Source organism: Plectropomus leopardus, chromosome 23, assembly GCF_008729295.1.
Source record: "Plectropomus leopardus isolate mb chromosome 23, YSFRI_Pleo_2.0, whole genome shotgun sequence".
Taxonomy (NCBI): domain Eukaryota; kingdom Metazoa; phylum Chordata; class Actinopteri; order Perciformes; family Serranidae; genus Plectropomus; species Plectropomus leopardus.
In genome coordinates this window covers 4,195,324-4,211,679 of record NC_056485.1, presented here as the reverse complement: position 1 = coordinate 4,211,679, position 16,356 = coordinate 4,195,324, and the positions used below count along the sequence as shown (strand labels likewise).

Below are 16,356 nucleotides of genomic sequence, written 5' to 3'. Positions count from 1 at the left end.
AATGATGCAGTGGTAATTAAGGTGGGTAAGTACAATCAGCAGAAATACTTAAAAAAATAATATTATGAACAAAAGGTAATTATGGGCAATATCGATTTTTGCTTTAATTTCCTGTTTGCACACTAATTTGATGAAACTCACATCCGTCTTCTGCTGATTACTGGAATGTACAGTGTGGATTCATGCCATCTATAAAAGCCCTTTCTCAGATGGGTGTAAAGAGAGTTTAGCTGGGTTTAAACTACCCCGCAACCTTGACAGCAGCCTGAGGGCAAGCAAATCCTTTCCTCCACTACCTCAGATATGCTAGCTGGAGGTATTCCCTCAACTGCCTCAGTAAACCACAAACATAATCCAAAGCGAGCACTCCTGAGCGGAGGCTACACAATCTGCACTGAAAACACCCATGCAAAGGCTGAGCGCTGAAAACACTGACTCATTTAAACATGTGCTCATCGCCTTCTGATTTCCATATTACCCAGTTAACACTTGTCAACATGAGTGTGTGTGAGTGTGTATTTAAAGGAGGAAGTCTACGCGCCGAGAGCAAGCCAGAGCGAAGGCAGGATATGCAAAGGGAGCTTGTATTCTTTCATTATGTGGGTTATGCTGCAGTGACAAATTTAGAGTGTGTCCTGATTTCCTTGAGTCACTGATCCCCAAGATACCAACCGGGAGACTCCGAGCACCCTGTCCATATGCAGACCACGGGCGCACGGAGCCGCGACCGTGACCACATGGACGCGCAAACAAAAACGGATGACCTAACCCTCCACCACATGGGCTAACCATCAACGCAGTCACAAACACAACCACAACCCCAAACATATAATCGACACGTACGAGCGGTTTCCTGAACATGGATTCCACCACGGCTCGGACTAGTGAGCGGAGCGTCTCCGTCGGGAGTGGGTCCTCAGTTTAGTCTGGGATTAAGCACAGCCCTAGTCAAAGTTTGGAAAGGGATTAGGATTAAGCCGGGGCCTAGGACAACAGCCCCTGCAGACACTGTGACACCAACCTCGGCTTGTCAAAGCAGACACAAAGCCGAAGGCGAGCACGCACAGCTTGGCCCGGGTGACTCACCAAAAAAGCATGGCCACACGCCGCCGTGGTGTGAACCGCAGCGGCAATTTAGCCCGGGAGAACCTCTTGCACCACGCCACGGTGTTCTAATAGCAAAGTAATGAAGCGTCAATTTGGAAATTACTGAAAGGGTATATGCATGGAGCTATTTTTAGAAAGTGTGCTGCTCATACGCCCTGTGTTCCTTAATTTGCCACACACCCCAGCGTTAGGCGGTGAATGTCAAAGCCAGCTTTTACTCTCTATGGGACAGCGGTCCTGGAAGTGATGCCATGCAGCAGTAGAGAGACTTCTGGGAAAGCTTCATTCAGTGTTACTGAATGAGATGCCATTAAATCAAATGGCATTTGTATGGATTGTTATGCATCGATCTAATTATCTTTGTGTCTGCTCCCCCGTACCCCTCTGTACCCCTCCGACAAAGTCCCCCCTGCCTTCCTCTCCCTTGCTCCCTCTCCAGCCAATCCCGCGCTCCGGCTGGATCACAGACTTGCGTCACCATAGCAACAGCTGACGTGGAAAGTAACTGCCCAAAAAAAAAAAGTTTTCTGTACGAGTCTGTGAGCGTACACGCGTATGTGCATCTGTGTGTCTGATGAAATCCTCCCCAGTGCTCGGTACACCCATTTTCCTGAAAAAAAAAAACATTTTTCAATGACCTCATCCTCCCTCCACCTATCCAATTAATAGTCAGGCGGCCGCGCTGGTCTCTCATTACCCCCCCCCACTCTCTTCACTGTTAGTCAATCCGCTCCAAATTGATTTTGTTATCTGTCTAATTCCATATCGCCGCCGCGTGTGGCCAATGTGTTGGTGTTATGGAGGGGGCTGCGTGGAAATGAGATGCAGGGATAGGAGTGGGACAAAGAGACGGCGAGGTCCACAGACACAGAGCTGTGAAGTGGAATGGAGGAGGAGGATGACATCATTGTTTCGGGACAAAGTTGCAGCCATAGGAGTCATGCGGCACTGACTTGGCCCTCCCTGTTTTGACTGTCCATACATTTAAATGTCAGTCAGTGTGTGCGCTGACGGATCGATGCATCAGTCGGTGTGTGTGTACGAGAGCTTCGGTTCTCCTCTCTTTCAAAGTTCCCTTTTAATTCAGAAAACTTTAAAATACAAATGTTTGTTTGTAGCTCCTAAACTGCTGACCTGCATTTATGAGGATTTAAAGCAATACAGCACTATGCATTATTATACAATACAGATTTCACCTTTTTTGTTGTTGTTGTTTTTTTTACTGTACATATCTGTGCGTGTATTGGTGTAAATGTTGATTGTAATGTATTATTTTATTTTACTTTTTAAAAAGACAATAAACACAGTTAAATTTCACCTTGTATTTTGACTGTATATTGCACACACTTGCACACATTCAGTTTTGGGAGTCTCACTAATGAGTTGATATTGTGTTCTCTGTTTAGGTTTTAAAAAAGCCTTCAAATGTAAAATGATCACAAATTACAATGTATAATAACTGAGGATTAATTATAGTGTGAAATATTAAAGCCCTGCAGTTTAGAGTGTAACAGGTTTTGTTTTTAATTCATTAATTGTGGGTTTCTTTTGGTGTTGCTGTTGTTCTGGGTTATCCTTTGCTTGATTTAGGAAAAAATAAACCTTGGACTTCAGCCTATTCCTTTATCAGTTCCTGATTGGAAAAAAAAAATGTGTGAATTAATGTGTTTTGCAGAATGCATGTAACAAATAAAATTATCCATTCATTCATAAAATTATTTATTTATCCTTTACTATAGGCTACTACATTATGACCACTGTTATAGTTTTTATAGTTAATTTCAATACTTAACTACACTTTCCTGCTCTTTACCACAACACTATGTCACCTTGCTTGTATTATTTCAAGTACAATTGTGCTCATGGGTACTCTTTATGTACTGCTTGCCTTGTAGTTTTGAGCCTAATTACGCTTTTATATTTTCTATTTTTGTTCTATTCTTAATCTATAGACTTCTAATTATTTATTTATTTATACCTTCCTCTATGTACCTGTACTATTTCTGTCAGCTTAATTTCCCCTCTGGGGATCAATAAAGGCGAATACGATCTTACTCTACATTGTAACTGTATGCATGCACTATTTAACACTATGCCTACATATTTTTTATGAATGCATGCATGATGTATAATTTATGTAGACATGTACGTAAGTAATGTTCGTTTTTCATTATTGATTCATCTCTAGCCGACAAAATGTAAAAGAATGTAAAAAATAAAAAAGTAGTGGAAACATTTCCATTACACTTTCTTTGAAGCCATTTCAATATAGGACACCTGTGAATGGGCAATAAGTGGGCCCTATATGGGATTATCCACAGGGTCCATGGTGGCCCCATGCCAGTTGCCCACATGGATGAGTTTACCCAAGTGGGCCGAACATGGGTTATGCTTGGACTACCTGGGTACCAGTTGGGTATGAGCCTAAAATGGGCATGTGGGCAACTGGAATGGGGCCATTGTGGTACCTTTTCAGCCAATTTACCATCTACATCCCCAACATACAAATTTTGGCTGTGAAGTTCCTTGTTAAACCATCCAAAGGCCAAAGATGCAGTGTGCTATGGTATAAAATAAGGCAGGACAATATGTTGACATTATATCAGTATCAGACTATATATTGTCTTAGATTTTGTATAAGGTGATATCGTATGTGTAGTCTTTTCCTGGCTTTAAAGATATAATATGTAACTTTTTTTGCATTTAAATGTCTACAAATAGCTAGACAAATGCAGGGTTTCCCACATAGTAATTTATCTGTGGCGGTCCGCCACAACTAAATCATCTGATTTTTGGAGCTGGACTGGTTATTATAGCACTATTACGGTCATGTGATCCCTGTGACATGTGAAAGTCAGATGGGGGGCAGGAGGTGAAAAACACCATTTGAAAATTGTTGGGAATGGAAGAAAGTAACTACACTAAAGCTTTAAAGAGACCCGATGAAGCAGGTATTGTTAGAAAATGTCTACACACATAGGATATGATCCCTACACTTTACTGAAAATTGATTTTTCCTACGGATTGACTGATTTGCCTGGCATGGAGGCAATCAACATCAAATATGAAAATAAAACGTAATACAGATAATCGCCAAATGCCAAATATCGGCCCCTATAATCTGCCAGGTCGATAATCCGTCAACACCTATACTACAGGGCTAGCCAAATTATGTCGTACAAGAGTCTAGAGGCTTATAACCATTTTGTTTGTGGCTGGGTCAAAGACATTGGATCAAAAGCAGCATTGAATGACTGCCGTCTTGTTTTTGCCTGGGTGAGTATGTGTGCTTTAGAATCACTGTCTTTGTATATTGCAATTACAACTCTAAAGTAACTTTACATTGATGAATGCAGTACTAGAATCAGGATATGTGCTAGCTGGCTAACTTAAGTTTCTATTTTCCACCTTGTTCTAAGAGGTCAGCCATTCTCAGAGGTGTTCAGAAACAACGCTGAAGATGTGACATAGAAAGACATCCCTGAGCGTTGTCTGACTCGCTTCTCCAGACGGAGGTTTTTAATCCATATCTGCCGCCGTGTCTCTGTGAGTTTTTTTAAACTTTTCGCTTTTGTGCTTACATTTTGTGCTACTCTAAAGTAGCTTATATTTTTCCCAATCTGAATTTGCGTCGATGTGACGTCATGTGCAAACATCCTATATCACTGGGTTATATGTAGCGCACTTGGGGCAGAGAAAGTACAGCAGAACATCAGGCGCATTGAAAGTGTCTTAAGGCTTTAAAAGTTACTTTTGTTTACAAACTGCTCCTCTCATTGATCTAATCAGCTCTGAATGGATCGACAGATCAATTATGCATCCCCCAAGAGACAAACTGCCACTGAGGAAAAAACAAACTTATGGAGAGCTCCGCCTGCTGTGCTGCGTTCAAGGACCTGCAAAAACCTCTGATTTTAGAGATTCTGTGGAAAACATGCATGGGGAAATCCTGGTCATTATATTCAAACTACTGATGATTTTTATGATTTTATGAAGATTATTTTGTGAAAGCACTAACAATCAACCTTGTAATATTTTGCAATATTGAGGTATTTGGTCAAAAATACATTTAATATTCTCCATAACATCGAGCCCTAAAACAAAGACAAGCACCAAACTCTCAGAGATGCTGCTTGACAAAGGATAAAAGCAAATATTAATTTATCAAATTTGTGGTCAATCAATGTTCTGCCAGTCTACTCATCAATAAATCAACCATTCATTTCAGCCCTAAACTACACATACATGTAGTCTCTCTGTCTATTTATCTGGCTGTGGGAACTCTACCACCTGTGCCTGCCTCCTCTCAACAACATGGCTGCCTGGCAGGACGGACATAATAACCCGTAACCATGGCGATGGCGCTATAGGAACGAGCGATAGATGGAGAGGAGTGGGGAGAGTGAAAGGAGGCGACCCACTGAGCGTGCTGACACAGTGTCACTCAAACACAAAGGTGACTCCTGGAGGTGGGGACGGGAGCCGGGGGAAGATCAGGGGGGAAAGATCCAGAAAGAGAAAAGGCTCCTTTCTTTGTTTGCCGCATTGTCTACCCGCTCGCTCCCTTCCTCTGTCACCTCACCTTGCCATCCTCCCCCTTACTAGCAGTCGGCGACCTTTCTCTTTCTTCATCTTTTGTGGCCTTGCCCCCTTCTCATTCCGAATTCACTTCCTTTTGTCTGGCGGGCATCTACTTAAGAAATGATCACTCCTCCTTCTTCTCTCCGCCTACCACCTTATTCCCTTCTTGGGCTACCTTTCCACCTTCAAGCATTATCTGCATCTATTTCCCTCCAACCCTCCTCCATTATTATCAAAATGGTTGCTGTGGAAACAGGTTTATTTGGAAATGGCGAGAGGAAAATTACAGCGCTTTGTCTGCCCATTTTGATACAACCACGAGATATGCTTCTGTCAAGGTGTGCACTCGTTTTCTATGAATGTGTGTGCCGCCCCTCCATTCTCCGAGGCTCCTCTTATACACCTCTGAAGAGCTTTATTTGTACCAAACCTCTGTTACAGACATTGTTACCATAGCTACAGCCAGTGAGGACCACTGACACAATGACAGACACAGTGGCCATGGCAACCCCAGGATCAGTGGTGGGTAATATGATAATTCATGGACGAGGCATCCGACACATTACGGACACATGAATATGCTCAAGTGCTGGAAAGCCGACCCCGTCTCTGGTAATCCACGAGCCTTTGTGCGGCCAACATGCCGAGCGGCTGACAAAGAATACGCCGCTGTAACCAAGGGTGACCAGAACTAACAATAGCCGTCCTCTGGATAAGCTAGAACAAGGGGATACATACATATCAAGCTGCTTCTCTGCAGCAGTAGCTTGTAGCGCCACAGAATTCAACAATCGATATCATAATGAATCAATAATTCAAGGCAGTGGTACCCCATTGATTTTGGGCAGCGACCCATTCCTAAAGCCACTCTGCCTCCACGCGCCACGTGATGCGGTGCGTAAACATCCGCACCATCAGCTGTGACAGCTTTCAGATGGTCTGCCGTGGCGGTCCACCTCGCAATACAGTACGGCATCGTAATGGAATCTAGCAGGACTGTTTTACAAGCGGCATCCCATCGATAAATCACCTCCTCCAAGGTCTGCTTTAATTCAATCCAGAGTAATCTAATTTTATTGGTATGTACTGTAGCTTCTTGCAATGTCATCTGTCACAAACCATCCAATAAAAGCCCAAGGCCTTGACCTCCTAGAGCAAAGTAATATTCATACAGAGCCCCTCGCCAATATCGCCATACTGACGCGTCAAAGGGGGGGCTTCTTTGTTGATGGCAAACACACTAAAAGACTGGAAAGCAAAGTGAGTTGAGTGATAATAAATCTGGACTGGGTGTTCTAGACTTTTAAAGCCTTTGGTTAATATTAGAAAAATACATGAGGACCATAATACAGCCTACTTTATATGGCCACGTAAGTCCGTATACATGGTCTGGGGCTGTTGTCAGTGGCGCCCCTATGGGTGGCTGGGGGGTGGCTTTGGCCACCCTGAAACAATGTTTGCTCCCTAATGCAAAAATAATTGAAGGTCAACATTAGGCTTGGGAGGTATCACAGTCTTACGGTATACGAGGGTATTTAGAAGGTATGTTTGTCAATACCATCATAAATACACACGCTCCTCTTTCGATTAAACTCATTGTATGTAGTGCACTGCATGCACCACCAGAGTCTCCAGTCTCTACTGGTGGAGCACGTAGCTGAGCTGAAAGACATTGCGACAGTGGTGGATGGAAAGTTAAAAAACAGCCAGCGGCCAGCAGGCAGAGAGAGACCGTGGGGAATAACGACATGTTTGTTGCATCTAACGTGATAAATTTTTATTTTGGGAGCTAGTGTTTGTTGGAGCAGTGGGCTTACTAACTAGATTACCAGCAAGAGTAACCAAGAAAGTTTTGGTGAGTTTTATTTTGTTTGTCAAGTTTGAATGATGTGTGTTTTGTGATGAGTTCTTATTGCAGTCTTCCACGACCGAGCGAAAGATAAATTCAAAAGGCGTATGATCACCCTGGTGAAATTTCAGGAAGGTATATAGGTATGAAATGTTGGATACCGCCCAAGCCTTGTCGACATTAATGTTTTTAAGAGGCTGTGGCATGCTTATTATTACATGCATCCAATAATACCAAACATGCCATGCTAACTTGGCAGGAAGGGGACTGGATAACGTTCCAAATTTAGGCTAAATTTTGGAAAGAGAACAATTGGCAGAGCAATATTCAAAGGGGTCCCTTGAACTCTCACCTCAATATATCTGAATGAAAATAGGTTCTATGGGCATCCACAAGTCTTCTCCAACTTGAGAAGGCTTGTTCCTTAAATGTTTTGTTCCTTACAGTCAATACACTCTTTCACAATAAAGCTTAATAATTGTCCTTTTTAGGAAAAGGACAATCAGCGTGTCTGGACAACAACAGATCGACTAACATTTAAAGAAACATAACACATTAAATCATAACGTTAACTGCACATGTATTAGTTGATGTAAATCAGATTATTAGTAATATTAACAGCAGAATAAGAAACCAAAAGTATGTCAGTCTAAAATTCTTTAACTGCACATATTAGCATAGTTTTCAACTAGCCTCTGTACTTCCACGGCATAACAGAATTTCTGAAAATCAGTTATGGCTTTTGGCTTTGGTGTACCACCCTAAGATTTTCAATGACTCCAACTGGCCACCCCTAAGAAAAAAATCTAGCTGTGCCTCTGCTTGTTTTTTTAAGTCCCTTCCAAGTAAGGGAAACTTCAAACAGTGACATTTTAGTCGGGTTGGGGCGAAGCGTCGACGTAATTAATTACGTGAATACGTCAATTCACATAACGTGCTTCGAGCGTGAGCAGCGCCGGGCATGTTGTTTTTTGTATCGGCGCTCATGTATCAAGTTAGAGCGTGCACACTGCCTGCCCGAGCAGCGCTTGTGAGGCGCGTCTGAGCTACGCATCAGCTGCAGCACATTTAGAGAAACGGTGGCTCGCCGTTATTTTACGCGTGCCGCTTGCGTTTGTTGACTCTATTCCACTTTATACTGCAGTTGAAAGCCTCTCTCTTTCACAGAGATGAGGAAATACAAAAATGTTTGTTTTACCTCAATTTCCGTGCTTCACTTTCAAAACAAAAGCCCTCTGACTGTGTCTCTGTGGACAGAATGCCACCAGTTGCTGATACAATGCATTTTATTTTTAAATATTTACAGGATGGGGTTGTCAGCTGTGCAGGAGCTTGCATGACTTCATAAATGAGTGGAATATGTGCTTATAAATATGAAAATACAGCACTCATATTAGCAGGCAGCAATATGCCTTAGGGCCCAGTTAAGGCTGGAATTTTTGATGCAATAAGAATGTACTTGTTAGAATTATTTCTGTTAGAGAAAAGTTATAGCGTTATTCAAATTGCACTAATTTTACTTTAAGATGGTTTGTTGGACTGCTAGATTTGAGGTTTGATACTGTAACAAAGAGTTTTGTTTTGTTAAGTGACTTGAATTTGTGACTTTGAAATTGTTTAATTTTTTTGCTGTGGAACTGCTAAATGTAGATTGCACTGCATTCCTTTTACTTGAGTGGAACAAGCTCTTGCATTAATTTTATTTTGGAGAGACTTTAATATCAGACTGTAAAACACAGATTACCAGTTAAGACTGGGCTATTTATTGCCCTGCAGTGTATGACAAGTTTTGAAAATGTTATTTTCAGTAAAAGTTTTTGTTATATTAACTGAGAAATAAAAAAATAATGGTTAGATCAATAAAAGAAATTGATAGATTAATCGATTAATCGAAAAAATAATCGATAGATTAACTGATGAAAAAATAATCGTTAAGTGCAGCCCTAATAGTGTGCAATTTTGCGGCAACAATTTGTGATTGGCCCTTTGCTGTTCCAACAGGACAATGCCCCCCGTACACAATGCCACCTCGAGAAAGAAATGGTTTTCCCAATTTGCTGTGGAAGAACATGACTGGCTTGCACCCCATCATGCAGCTTTGAGATGACCTGGAGCGCCAACTGCAAGGCAGGCGATATCACTCAAACCCCAGTGTTGGACCTCACTAATGCTCTTGTGTCTAAATGGGAGCAAATCCCTGCAGCCAGGTTCCAAAATCTTGTGGAGAGCCTGAAACCAGAAGAGTGGAGCCTACTATAGCAGCATATTAAAGCTGTAGATAATCTTTTATCATCATGTTCTTCTGCCTCCTCCTAATGCTTCTAATGGCATTTGCAAGAATTACAAAAACAACCAAACCGAGCCAAGGAGTCTCTAATGCAGCTGTCAATCATTGTTCAAGAACTGCAGTAAAATTGTCAAACTAGGCAGCACTAATCGTCTAATCACATATGAAACACGATGCCTATTTCTCGCCTCAAATGTTTTCACACAAATATTTTAGTGTACTACTCAGCTGTAAAAGCTTGATCTGGTTTGTGGGGGGATACTTAGTTTTCACTCCACTGTTTTCAACATGGTATTGCAGTAACAGAATTTTGATTCACATTTTTATAATGCCTAGCACTAACGAGGCAGCGCCTAAACAAATATATACTGAGATTCTGTTTCTGCATTGCCTATTTCTTTCCTCAATTGCTTTCAGGAACGTATTTTAGTGTACTGTTTATAACCTAGCCGCCATGTTGAAGACAGTCGAGCTAAAACGAAGCATTGCCCACTGGCTGGAACAAACGTTCTCATTTTACAGCTTAACAGTACACTAAAATATTTTTCTGAGAACATTTGAGGTGAGAAATAGACAACATAGTCCCCTAAATCCTGATTTTATATATTTGATCAGCGCACTGCCGAGATTGACAGGTTGACCTCAGTTCACAAGCAGTGATTTAGATGATTGACAGCTAAACAATACACTAAAAATATGTTTCTGAAAACATCATCGGCATCACAGTCACAAAATCCTATTCATATTTGTTTAGCGCTTCCTAGTTTGTCAATTTGACTGAAGTTGGAGGAACAGTGATTGATATAATTGACAGCAGCTTTAGAGACTCAGTGGCTCTGATTGGTTGCAGCAGCCACAGTAGCGTCTTTCAAATGCCATTAGAAGCACAACAGGGAGGCAGAGGTGTCTGTTTTTTTTCCACAGATTATCAGCCTTGTGTACTACTATCTGGATGAAGTTACAGTTTCAGCAAATACATCAAAAAGTTATTTTTATAAAAGTGACCAACTGCAGCTTTGATGCCTATGGTTCACATATTTTTAGGCATGTCTTCCAACATCTTGACATGTCAAAATGTAAACTAGGTAAAGCCTACTCTGAAACTAAAAACACGGGTACACTGAGTTGAAGTTATTAGACTGGAGGGGACGGTAGGTTGGCAGAAGCCGTCTTTGACAAAATAATGCAACTGCACAAAATGGTTTTTAATGAGTGGACTTCAAATCCATTGATGATTATTACTACTAAGAGACGACTCACTCATTATTTATGGTCGGCAACGATTTAGCCTGCAGGCTGTTATGTGACATGACGAGGGGACGGCGAGCGTCGCCGTACCGTGGTAACCGATTTAGTTGGACGGCTGACCCTAATGTTGTTATCGTAAAGGGAAGATGGATGGAGCAAGCTGAATCTATCCCTCTCTCTCGGCCCTGTCCCTGTAGAGGAGCAGAAACTGGGAGAGCAGAGAAATGAAGTGACATCATCAGCGTCAGCCACATTCCTGTGGAGGGAGGGGGGGGAGGGAGTGAGGGGGAGCAGGAGGAGGAGAATGTCCCAAAACTTTTGAGGTTACAGGACCGACATCCCCCCTCCCCCATCCCCTTGAACACACACACACACATACACACAGATGCATCAATTCTCCCGCTGCTTGTGCATGTTTTCCAGCGCACGTTCCTGTGTGTTACAGTACACGGGCTCCTCTTCCTCATCATGCGCTCCCTGTTTTAATTCATGTGCTTCTCCTCCTGTCCCCTACCCCCATCTACCCCCCACCCACCCCACCCATACCACCCCCTCCCCTCTTGTCTTTCTCTCTCCACCGACCAGAGGAATGCAAGAACCACATCTGGAACTTATTAGAGAGCGAGGGAGAGAGAGAAAGGGGTAGATGGAAAGAGAAGTAATGGTAGGGGGGGAGGAGGAGGAGGAGGAGGAGGAGGAGGAGAAAAAAAAGAAGTCCAGGAGGGGACAGAAAGAGAGAACTTTGGTAAGCAGAAAAAGGCTTGTGTAGGGAGCCAAAGACACAAAAAAGAAAGTTAACAGCAACACCGATTAATGCCAATTAACCTCGGCGGGGACGGGGGCAGGGGAAGAGCTCGCCTGGCACCTCAGATGTGGGTTCAATCACTCCAGATTCCAGCGCAAATGTAGCCTTTGAACTGGCCTCAACCATATTCTGTCTGAATGAGCGGCTTCACTGTCCCCACTGAGGGAGCAGTCAGGCCTGAGTAATAGTCCCTTTCTCTCCGCCGCTGGCCTCCCGACCACTCCTCCTCCTCCTCCTACTCCGTCCTTCTCTCCTTTTCCTCGGCTTTTTCTTTTCACCCTGCGCACCGCTCCTCAAACACTACAAAACTAACCCCCCTCCTTCCACATCACCACCTTTAAAACAAACAGAAAAAAGTCTAATCACTCTCCATCAAGCTTCACCCACCTGCCTGCTACACGTCTTTGTCACTTCTCGCCCAAAACAACCCCCCCCCCAACCTCTCCCTGTTTCTCCATCACCCCAAATTGGTCCTCGCTGCAGAAATGTGGCCGTGCAGTTTGGGAAAAACAAGGCCAATAGATTCAGTCAGATGTGATGAAGTGTTCCTCTCTTGCTCGGGGGACTCTGCATAAAGAAACATTTTTAAGGGGATGTTTTTTTTTTCCCGTAGTCTTTTTATAACTTGGATGCCCCCGGCCTGTCAAACACAATCAGATTATGGGGCCTTTAAATCCTGGGGCTTCACTTGAGGAGCGTTCATGTGGTTGTGGTGAAGGAAATGTCGACACTTTTTTGATTGGATTTCTCTCTGACCACAAGTTTGATTATAAATTATCGGAACAAATTCTTCTGCACCCCTGTTGGGTTTTTACTCGGTTTTGTGATAGCAGGCAGCTTCTTCTTCCCCAAACGCCCCTTCAAAAGGCATTATAAGACACTCGTGTCCAGAGGAATGCCCTAAACAAACATATCAACTGAGAGAAGCAATCACCATGTCACACGTTGACAAACACCCGCCGGGACAGAAATGCCAAGAATTTGTTGATTGAATGGGGGGAACAACAGGAGTGGATGTACATTATAACATTACGGGCTCCATTCCCAGATTGAGCTGTTCTACTGGTTCAGTGATTGCTTTCAGTGGCCGATGTCAATTAGAGATGCTTTTCGGTAAATAGGCTTCATTCAGATCCCATACAAAAAAAAAAAAAAACATGACCCGAATTCGCATATTAATGGTAGGATGCTTCGGAGCCACATCTCGCTCGCTGGGATCTGAATTAAAAACAGACTTCTGCCTCACTACGTATGTCACTGCATTTCTGAGTGGGAAAGGGTTCAGTATAGCGCCGCAGAATGGTTCGCTGGCCTTGAAACCATGGCAGAATGCTTTTATAAAGGTTCGTGGAGCTTAAAATATAAATCTATAAGTGACAGGGGCATTTCTAGGATTTGAGGACATTGGGGGCTTAAACCCAGACCGCTGGAGAGAGGTTCGGGAATTTCTTTGGATGAACAAACTTTATTTTGACACGTTTTATGCTTTCTGAAACCTTATTTAGCCTTAAAAACCTTTTTTCTAAAATATTTAAATTTCAATGATGAAAGTAGTAGTTATTGCATAAAACAGAATAATTAAAAACGGCCATGATTACAAAATTTATTGACTAGAGTCGGAGACATAGTTAGTGTTTCCAACAGAATAAGAGTGTATGTGTGGTGGTAGCTAACGATGGGTGGGAGGGCAAATTTTTGTCTAGTTTAGTTTTGCTTCTTTTAAATGTGTGTGTCTCTTTGTATCATTATGCGCCCCCTCTCTAAATTTGGAGGGGGACTATGAACACGGTACAGGCTGAGCTCTCCATGAGTTCTTTTTTTCCTCAGCAGCAGTTTGTTAGTCGCAGGGCAGATACTTGATCAGATCGACGGATGAGAGGAGCAGATGTTGAAAGTGAATGCATACTTTAAGACCCAAAAGGAACAGTCAAGTTTCTCTTTCAATACGCCTGACAGTTCTACTGCTCCGTCTGTGCCCAGAATACGCTCTGAGCTCCAAGACTGTGGTGCCACGAATAACCTAACAATATTTAACAGCACTCCTAATGAGCGATCCAGCTCCAAAAAATTGAAAATCTATTTGTGGCCACAAATGATTACATCGTGGCAGGATGCCTGGTGTTTTGCTGCTCCGTCTGTGCCCAGAGTACGGTCTGCGTGAGGTGCAATCAATAAGCAAACGGTATATATATTCCAATAGCGCACCTAATGAACAATCCAGTTCCAAAAATATAAAATCAATACGTGGGAGCAGATGTTTTAGTCATGGCAGGCTGCCATAAATAAATGAAAATGTGGGAAATATATGGGTATATATTTAGATCCATGGCTATTTATAAAACATTCAGGGCTGAAGCCTCGAAAGCCAAGGCCTAACAACACTTCTGACAAGTGATAATCCATGAGGTCCTCACTGGATAAGATTGACAAGTTTGACTTTCTTTTGGTGGCACTTTTTTATTATCATGCCCAGTGGCAACTACTGCTAATATAAAATCTCTTATAGACATTATCAGAGCAGAAACTAGTTATCCCAAGTGCAGTTTTAGTGCTTATCAGATCCTTTTGTAACCAACAGTAGTGCTTAAATTTCTCCAGATCTGCATTAAGTCGAACTAACTGTTCTTTTATTTATTGTGAAAACATAAAACACGTCACTTGCTGTGAGACCAAGGATTTGTTTGCCCAGAATCCAGAGTCGCTGTATATGAATCAGATGTAGAGAGTGGAAAAAAATGTATTTAGATGAAAACGTTACAGAGAATTACTGGCAAGAATGCATGAAATGCTGTAAATCAGCACTTTTAACAGAGTGTTTTAGCGCCGCGCTGGCTTCTTTATGAGGCTTTCCTAATTCCTCATTGTTATTTGAGCTATTACAGCCCACTTTGAGTCATTAACATTACACATAGACGCACAACTTTGCTGATCAAACAACCCTTGAGCAACCCTTTTTTTTTCTGGGTGTAGAAAAAGCCCCCTCAAATGTGTCTTCCAATCTCTGAATATTTTCTCACACAGGAATCCGTCTGAGGTCTATGATTCACAGCTGTGTGATTCAGGGGCCCGAGCATACAGTACGGGCAGCAGCAGCGGCTCATGGCCTCCATCCGTACAAAAGGACAGAGGCTGACAAATGGTACACCTGCGCTGGAGCCTTTGTCCGAGTCAGCACTTGAGCTCCGGGAGGTTGTAGGTGCACTGCTGCAACCTCAAGGCTCTGGTGCTCATTAGGAAGTTAAAGGCGTGTGTTTGCGATGATTGATTATGCAGTAACATTTAACAGCTGCATTAATGGTGGCGCTTGCTCGGGACTTATTATCAGGTTGGTATGAGGCTGGAGATCACTCCGGTAGTGTTGCTACTACAGATACACTGAATCTAAATAAAAAATAAAACATTCTGATTCGCCAACGCTTTAATTAGCTGCTCGACTAATAACCATCCAATCATTAGCACTGGTAGGCAATTACATGTGTGCTAATTGCAGGCCGTGAAATACTGTTTTACTAATCTAATGAGGAGATAAGAGTCTCCCAACCTATCTCTTTTGTGACGATAGCTTATATTTTCGAACCCACATTTGAGACTTTACACCATTTTAAATGCAGCCCCATTCGCAGGCTGCTAATCTTGTCTTCAGGAAAGCCTCAGAGAGTAAATGTCTTTGTGCTCGAGAGTAATGATGGATCATACAGTTGTAGCAGACAATGGGACACACATGTAAATAGGCTGTGCGCGTGATTGTGCACATCTGCAAGTGTTGCCGAGCTAGTCATGTGGACTGAGCGGTTTACGAGTGGACAAACAGGGCAACAGCATGTGACAGTTAGGAAGGGGTTTGATTGAGAGCCAGGGTGTGTGTGTGTGTGTGTGTGTGTGTGTGTGTGTGAGTGTGTGAGTGTGTGTGTTTGTGTGTTGCGACGATCATGTTGGGAGTGCCTGATTTGTCGATGAAAAGCAGCTCCCTACAGTATATAGACTGAACCCTCAACAACACATTATGGGTGGATGCTGAGCGATACAAAGCCTGGCAGACACGGTGACATCATCCCTTTCCATACCTTCCTTTCTCCGAACACGCCCCCTACCTATGATGGAGTGGTCGACTGGCCAGGCAAGCCGTGCACGCTCCCGGTCAGCCAAGGTAGACAATAGGAGGGAGAAAAAAAAAGGGAGGTTTGCTGTACGACGACACACAGATATACCTCGATCAAACAGGTAGCTTATAGAAATTACAAGCATCCTCTCCTCCTACTCCTCATCCTCCTCCTCCTCCAGCCTCCTGTCTCCCAGCAACTGTGATTATCATAAACCAATAGCCTACCTGGCACCCCACAGGTATACGGGGGGGAGCAGATGCATGGGTGCTGATGCTGCACACGCCTCATTGTGCTGCTGAGCTGCACAGAGAGGGTGAAAATAGACTCAGGTAGGACACAAGGACAGGCGGGTGGTGTGTGAAGGGGTTAAGGCAGG

The 16,356-nt window shown here is 43.0% G+C and overlaps 1 protein-coding gene across 1 annotated transcript in view; it reads right to left on the bottom strand.

Annotated features, from left to right (window-relative positions):
* kirrel1a (kirre like nephrin family adhesion molecule 1a) overlaps positions 1 to 16,356 on the bottom strand; it is a 49,107-nt gene that overhangs the window by 31,895 nt on the left and 856 nt on the right.